The 7,417-nt window shown below is 38.9% G+C and overlaps 1 protein-coding gene across 2 annotated transcripts in view; it reads left to right on the plus strand.

Moving 5' to 3' along the window:
* Positions 1 to 7,417, plus strand: part of ZRANB1 (zinc finger, RAN-binding domain containing 1) — a 62,073-nt gene that overhangs the window by 561 nt on the left and 54,095 nt on the right. The gene's annotated exons all lie outside the window — the stretch shown is intronic.

The raw sequence follows: 7,417 nt of genomic DNA on the forward strand, positions 1-7,417 counted from the left end.
CTACCCCCCCCCCCCGCCGGTTTTTAAATGCTTTTTGGATCTCTGTGGCCGGTTTGGGGGGTGTGTGCCGCGGTGGAATAGCTGATGGAATAGGTGCTTGGATCTGTGTGTTTTGCAGAGCACAACTTCCATGATACCGCCCGTAGTACAGTCTCAGGTATTGTGGGTACTTTAGCAGAAATAAAGTACCGCGTGGGAAGTATTTCAAAATCGAGCTTGTTTTTGCGAGATGAAGTTTGTGGTGGTTTTTTTGTTTTGTTTTGTTTGTTTTTTAAGAAGAAAAAGTTGGATTCAGGAGTTAGGTGAACGCTTCCAATGCCTTTCTGACTCTACCTTCCCGGTCCCAGACTGCGGCAGCTCCCGGCCAGGAGAAGGTAAACTTCTCTGCGGAGGTCACGGAGGTGTCTGGTGGCCCTTCCTTTGGGATGACTAAAGGTGTCCCTTCCACCCTCAACCCAAGTCATTGGAGTCTGGCCCACCGGGTGATCCACCCCGCTTTGGGACGGCGTCCCCACCGTGCTCCCTGCTCTCCCCAGAGCAGCGGGTGGGAGAAGTGACAGGAGAAAATTGCTGTGGGTCTCCTGCCCGGCAGACACAGCAGGGCTGCGGAGAACTTTTTGTTGCTGCGGTGACTTTCGGTGATAACAATAATGGCAACTTTTTTCTAGAATTCTTGGGCGTCGATGTAGTAAACAAATGGTTGTGTGACAGGCTTTGTGCTGGGCTTGAACAGTCTGTGCTCCCCAGCTACCTGCTGTGCCATCAGTGGTGAGACTGGCGTGCGAGTTTAACACGTTGATAGGTTTGTTGATGCAGAAATTGAAAGGTGAGATGTCTTCTGTGTAATACCTTAACTTCTTCCTTTCTCTAACCCATATTGTGTGTTAAAGTAGCCCAGGAGAGATTTGTTGTGCTTAGTCTTGCTTTTCCTTCCTTTTTTTTTTTTTTTGGTGTTGGATGACTGCAGAAGAGATTTGTGAAGCCCATTTCTTTTTTAATTTTCTTTCCTTTTTCAGTGGTTACTCAGAGATGGGGGGAAGCAGGTAAGCAGCAGGGGGTGTTCTGGAACGCCTTTATTTGCCTCCTTCCAAGGCCAAGTTGAATTGGTGTCTTGCTGTGCAGTCTAGTGTGTCATATGCAAAAGATCACTTCTGATTTCAGTCTGTCAGAGCATTAAAAGAGAATAACGCTTTTGGATGTGTTGCATTTTGCAGGGTTTGTAAAACTCTAATTTTAATGTGGTGTAATTCTCTTGAAGAAAAAAAGAAATTATTACCTTTACTTGTCTTATGCCGCTTAAGTAAGGACAGGCAGATGGAGATGACCAATGAGGCTATACTCTGGTATTGTAGAGTTGTATCCATTAGCATTTTCTCAGAAGTATAATTAAAAATATTAATGTAATTGGAACGCTGAGTGGCAGAAAAGCATCAATGGGATTCATCACAGAAGCATGACTTAAATTGGAGACTAGTTAAAACACAAAGTTGGTCAAGGGAACATTTTCAGTCTTATTTAGCCTTGTGTGTGGCCATTCTAATTGTACCTCACTTGATATGGACATTCCTTGGGGATGGGAAATCCCATCCATCTTTGGTGTTCTTTGGAAGATGGATCTGTAAATAAGTCAGAAGTGTAAGTAGAAAAATACTTTACTGATTGTATGGGAGGTTATTTTTAATACAGTCAATCAAATAATCAAATGTACTCACAGGCACTTTAATGTGAGATTTACTGGCTCCTTCATGTGGTATTAACTTAGGTCTTAACGTTTCTCTTTCCAGCTTCTCTTTGCCATATCAGTTTTGCACTGGGTTGGAATTGTGCAGAACTTTGAATCACTACATTCTTTATCGCGATATGCCATCTACTAATTGCAGCAAAGCATTTAAACTGCGGCTGCACGTTCTGTCAGTAATCTCATGCCCCTTCCTCCCCACCAAAATTTGAAGACTGGGTTATTTTGGGCTGTTCAAAATTCATGTCAACAAGTAATCCTCATTTTAACTGCATGAATTATGATCCACAGGCTCCCGGTTCTAAAATGGAACTAAACTTTAGTTTGGCAGCTGAAAATGGCTGGCTTAGCTGTAACAGAGTTCTTAATTTTTATTTTTTTTCAGTAGTACTACATATGAAGAGGGAAATGAGGCAAAGTTGCAAAGATAATTTTTTTTCAATGCAGCCGATGAAGAGCTTACCACTTCAGTTGTCAAATGGCATAGCTTGGTGAAATCGGTTAAATAGCAGATAATTATAACTTTGTAATGTCAGCGTAATGGAATTTGTTATACCTTAAAAAGAAAAGTTCTGTCTTCTAGTTCAGACCCTTTCCTGGTACTCGCTCTTTTTTGTAGCACTTCTTGCATAGCTGACATTGCTTGAACTTGCACAGACTCGGATTGATTTTGTGCCTGTGTTCATTTTTGCATCAATTGCTGAAGCACGCTTCTCATACGAATGCAGTTAATTCTTTTGGAATTTTCTTGAAATACAAGATCATCAATAGGACTGTTCTCTCTTCAGTGTCTAACAGCTAACGTTCTTTAAAACACGAACTGTAGTACTTCATCCATTCTGAGAACATGTTCATCTATAATAATGAAGATTATTTTGTATTTCCTTCTTGTGTGGCAGGGGCAGGTTTTCAGAAGGTCTGTAGGATACAACTGGAGTTGTATCCTCTGCCTGGTATTTTTCAAACCAGCTTTTTTTTCCTCTGCTGCTGTCCCATTTCTGTGAAAGCTCATTTTGGTGGAGAGTGGAGGGAGGAGAGGTGTGGAGGGGGTGGATCAGGGAATGAGTGCAGTGACGTTTGAAGAAGGAACTGTCTTCAAGAGGGGGCCAATACGGAGACCTTGGTTCAAGAAAACAGAAGGAATGATAGATTTTTTTAACAAGGATCATGGAGGGGTAATACCTTGGAAAGAGTGGTGGTATGTGTAGAGCATCTTCCCTTTGAAGCAGTCAAATTTGCAGCCCATTTTTCCACCTTTTACTGTACAGCAGATATATAAGCTGGCAGTTTTCCCTTTGGTTATTTGAATTTATCCTGATATAATGTGTTCTACTTGTTCTTAAAACAAGGATACTATTGCGCTGTTATTTTTTTATTTTTAGTAAGGTGGAGTATTTTTTTTGCTGAGAGTGGCTGCTAATTTTGCTTGTATTCACACCTGCATTTTAAATTGAGAAAAGTTAGGACTTCAAGACAAATGCACGGGATTTACCTCAGTCTTTAAGGTTGAGCTCCGAATTAAGCTGAAAATACTTGAAGTCGTGAGAGCTAGGTATAAAACCAGTACCAGACGTGTGACCTGCTGCCCAGGTGATGGGGGGACTGGAAGGATGGACCCAGGTCTATTTTGGTAAGTGTAAATAGGACTTCTTTCTGAAGCTGTCACTGGTGAGCAAGAAGGCTGAAGTCTTTTTATGTTGTTTTTTTTTTTTCTTTTTTTTTCCTTCTCATTCCTCTCACCATGTCAGAAGCCAGGGCACGGTGATGTTTTATTCAGGTTACGTTTGCCATTATTTTTGCACACGAATGTTAAGGTTTAAAAATCCTCCTTGTGATTCTTTGACTTGGATTTGATTTAGCGTGTAGTCTTGAGTAGCTGTTTTTAATGAAGCAGAAAAGCTCCCAAGTTACTGGGGAGTTTGCAGGCATTAAGAAACATGTAAGTTGTGTTCTGCTGGTGTTCTGCTGTCTTCTAGCTATTGAGGAGTTAGCTTTCCTGAGCTAAAGAAAATTGTCTGAGCCGCGGTTTACGTGACTCTGGAAAGAAAAATAAACCTGAGTGGTCTGTGTTGTTTTCAGTAGATTAGAACTATTATGATCAAATAATCTTTTAGTGGCTTTGAAGTTCCATGTACTTTTGTAGGTCCATTCACTTGAAAGCCATGCGGCTCTTGGTGCACGGTCAGTTGATTATCTGGGAGGACAAATCACTGTCATAAAGTTAATAACTGTGGATAATTCTAGCAAAAAATAGGAAATTTTCTTTGTGAAGGTGATTGTCGGTTTACGAGAGTCTTATTTCTTGTGTTTGCAAAGCCTAGAAGTGCATTAGCTCATTGTGTGAGTGCTGTTCTTCTTTCAGACTAATGGGCTTGAAAGTATTTCTTCTGTCTCCATTTGTCTTCCCAGTACCAAAGTGGGGATTCAGCAGAGACAGCTGGATATTTATTAGTCTGAATACTCCCTGAAACAGCTTCAACTACAGGTCTGAGCCTTAAGGCTGCTGCAGTTTCAAGAAGCATTGAGTATATACGCTTGTTTCATGCTGGGCTTTTTCTTTTCTTTTCTTTTTAGTTCCCACTACTAAATCAGAGTTACTTTGTACTGGGTGTCTTAACACTGTCGTTTATGCCTTCTATCCGATGGGCCTGTGGGTTTAGGTTTTGGCTACAAAGGCTTCCCCCTACTGTGTGCTTGTTGAGAAGCTAATTTTTATCTTGCTGAAGGTTTGGGATGGTCTGCTGGACTATTTACATTTTTTTGACCTCCCCATTACTGTTTAGCTTGGCAGGGATAAAAATAATTGTCACCTCATGGCTTTCTGAAATGGTTTATTTAAAGAAGGTTGTTGAGTGTTGTCTCCAGCAGAAAGTTATTCCCCCCAAAAGCAGAAGGTTTGCTGGTTTAGAGCTGTTACTCTGAAACTTTTTAGAAGCTCAGAGCACCTTGCAGTGATTACCTTGGAGTTGTTGTGTGCGTATCATGAGCGAAATGCAGATTACTAGTCATAATGTTAAAAAAAAAAAGCGATTTAAAAAAAATGAGATCACTCTTTCTCTAAAAGAAGTTTGAATTTGTTTTCCCTGTGATATTTGATAGTAGTTCTTTGCACTATGTTAAGTGATGACATAGACGGTAGTGTTTTTTATGTGCTGTGATAATAGCATTTTTGCTTCTTTTTTATTTATTTATTTGCTATTTTGCTGTCTAGCCGGTATCTTAGCAAGAGCTAGATAAAAGGAGTATAACTTGTACGGCTTATTTGAACTAGAATTTCCCTTAAATATAGCCCCATTGCAAATGGGTATACCAAAGGTGTTCCTTAACTGTATCTGAAAGTGGTTTGCCATGAATTAGGAGGAAACTCCAGCATAGTTGACGTTGAGTGTGTTTCCTTGTTCTATCAGGAGGCAGGTGGGTTTTCTCCACCAAATGGTGACTCTGTCGGCATCTACCCATGGTCTAATTTATGGTCAGCCAGCATTGAGGAGGTCCAGAAGTTAATTACTAGAACTGAATGTCAAACGTACAAGTTTTAATATAATGTTCCTTGGTTGTTGGACAGGTTGAAGTGTTTCAAAGTTTTGATGTCTGACTCCGCAGTGTGTTTTTGTTCGGAGCGTGACATCTGGTTTTCCTCATCTTGTGTGAGGATGGCTGAGTTCTAAACAAAAAACTGAGACGCATGTTTTAGGCTTATAGTCCAAACACAGATAAACTGTATTTTTTTTTATTTGACCTCGGCTTTTATAAAGAATCCTCTTGTTCAACTTGTGTACTTTGTTCAAGGCGAGTGTCTTAAAAATTGAAGTTTTAACAATTCTGTTGTGTTTTATTACGTGTTGTACATCTTACCCTGAGTCAGTATTCATCTCTTTCTGACTGTTCATGATGATCACATTCATTAAACGGCGCTGGCTGTATTTATGCAAATATTCTACTGTAGCTCATTATTTTGAGTCACTTTGCTTGGTTTTTGATTAGTATTGTGGGGGAGATGCTGTGTATTATGTAAGTGTTGATCTGCTTACTCCCTTTCTCCCAAATGGTATTGGTTTCTAAGTAAGCAGATGTATTTAGTTCATTCGAATGTCTAGTAACGTCTCATCTAAATAGTTGTTTGCTTTTAATTGGGTTTAAAGCCCTGAAAAATGTAACTCTCTCCTAAAATAAGGAAGAGGACTGAACTGCAAACTGCTTTTTTTTTTTTTTTTTAATAGGTTGTTTTCAGCAGTTAAGGTTTTCGTAGTTTTTAGTCATAAATTTAACTGAGCTGTATGTAGTTTGACCCATTTGAGATAAGTAACAGATAAAATGGAGACTTGTACTTTGCAAGTTACACAGCAGGATTAACTGTAGTAAAGAGCACAAAAATGCTTCTAGGGATAAACAGCAAAATAACAAAAGACAGCAGGAAGAGTGAATGTTTAGTATTGTCAAATATCTGTTAATTCTGTGATGAGTTTTCAGCTTTTGCAGAAGAGTCTGTTTATATTTAGGTCTAAATCCTCACCTGAAGTTCATTGTCAATACTCGTATTTCAGATGTCTCCTAAGATTCTTCCTGCATAGAGCATTTGCAAAATTAGGCATCCTCTTGCATTAAAATTGCATATAAATTCTCTTGCTTATGCAAAGTCAGGCTTTAAGGTTTATTTGAAATGATAGCACTTGGATTGGAAGTGTGAATAGAATACTGACAAGAAAGCTGAAGCAAAATCAGCATAATTTTTCTGAATACAATAAATACCTAATAAACTAGACTTAAGATGCTTTGAAATGATATGAATCCATAAATAAATAAGAAAACAGTTTTTTATTAATTGTATGTAAATGAAGCCCTTCAGAATTCAACCAATGAAAATATTTCTAAATGTTTTCAAAAGTAACTTTATCAGAGAATTTTTTTTGGTGAAGGGAGCTGCATTTCTTCCACCGTGTTTCTTTGTGAAAGATTAACTCTTCTGGATTTTAACTAATTGCCTGCTTATAAGAGTAGATGAAAAGCTGTATGTAATGAAGGTCATACCTAAAAATCTGCAGCACAGAGTCTTTGTTGGCAGCCCAGACTGTGAAAACTGGAAAAAAATATGTTAAAGCTCACGTACTGATTGTAAATAGTTACTCAGTTATAACTAAAATGTTTTCAGTTTTTCCTTTTTCATGCACCGTTAATGTTACAGTTTGTAGATTGTGTTGTGATTTACACAGCAATGATTTGGTCCTTAATAGAACTAAGATTTGTACCAGTTGTAACACAATGATGCCTCTCTTAAGACAGCAATGTTCCTCCTGTTCTCCATGTTTTTGGGAGTAAAGGAAGAGAAAAGGTGCATGTTTCAAGAGCAGTGCTCTTACTGGGCTGAGGATGGGAAGGATAATGTAGTTTGACAAAATCCTCTGTCTCCCAACACAGTTCTTGCTTTTTATCTGTATTTTTAGAAGAAGGGGGTTTCTGCAATGGTCGCTGCAGTCTGAGACCAGTTCCTACTGTCTGTACTGCAAATAGCCACCTAGTTGTCTTTAAAGAAATAAAAATTTCATAAACAAAATACCCCACCTCATAGAGCAGCTCGCAGAAAAGGATTTAAATGTTCTTTTCCTGACATTACAGTATTTTTTCCTTTTTGCTGATCAGTTTGGGACAGTATCTTTTCACTTTTAACAAACTACCCTACCA

This window comes from Calidris pugnax, unplaced genomic scaffold (assembly GCF_001431845.1).
Source record: "Calidris pugnax isolate Ruff unplaced genomic scaffold, ASM143184v1 scaffold89, whole genome shotgun sequence".
NCBI classification, from domain to species: domain Eukaryota; kingdom Metazoa; phylum Chordata; class Aves; order Charadriiformes; family Scolopacidae; genus Calidris; species Calidris pugnax.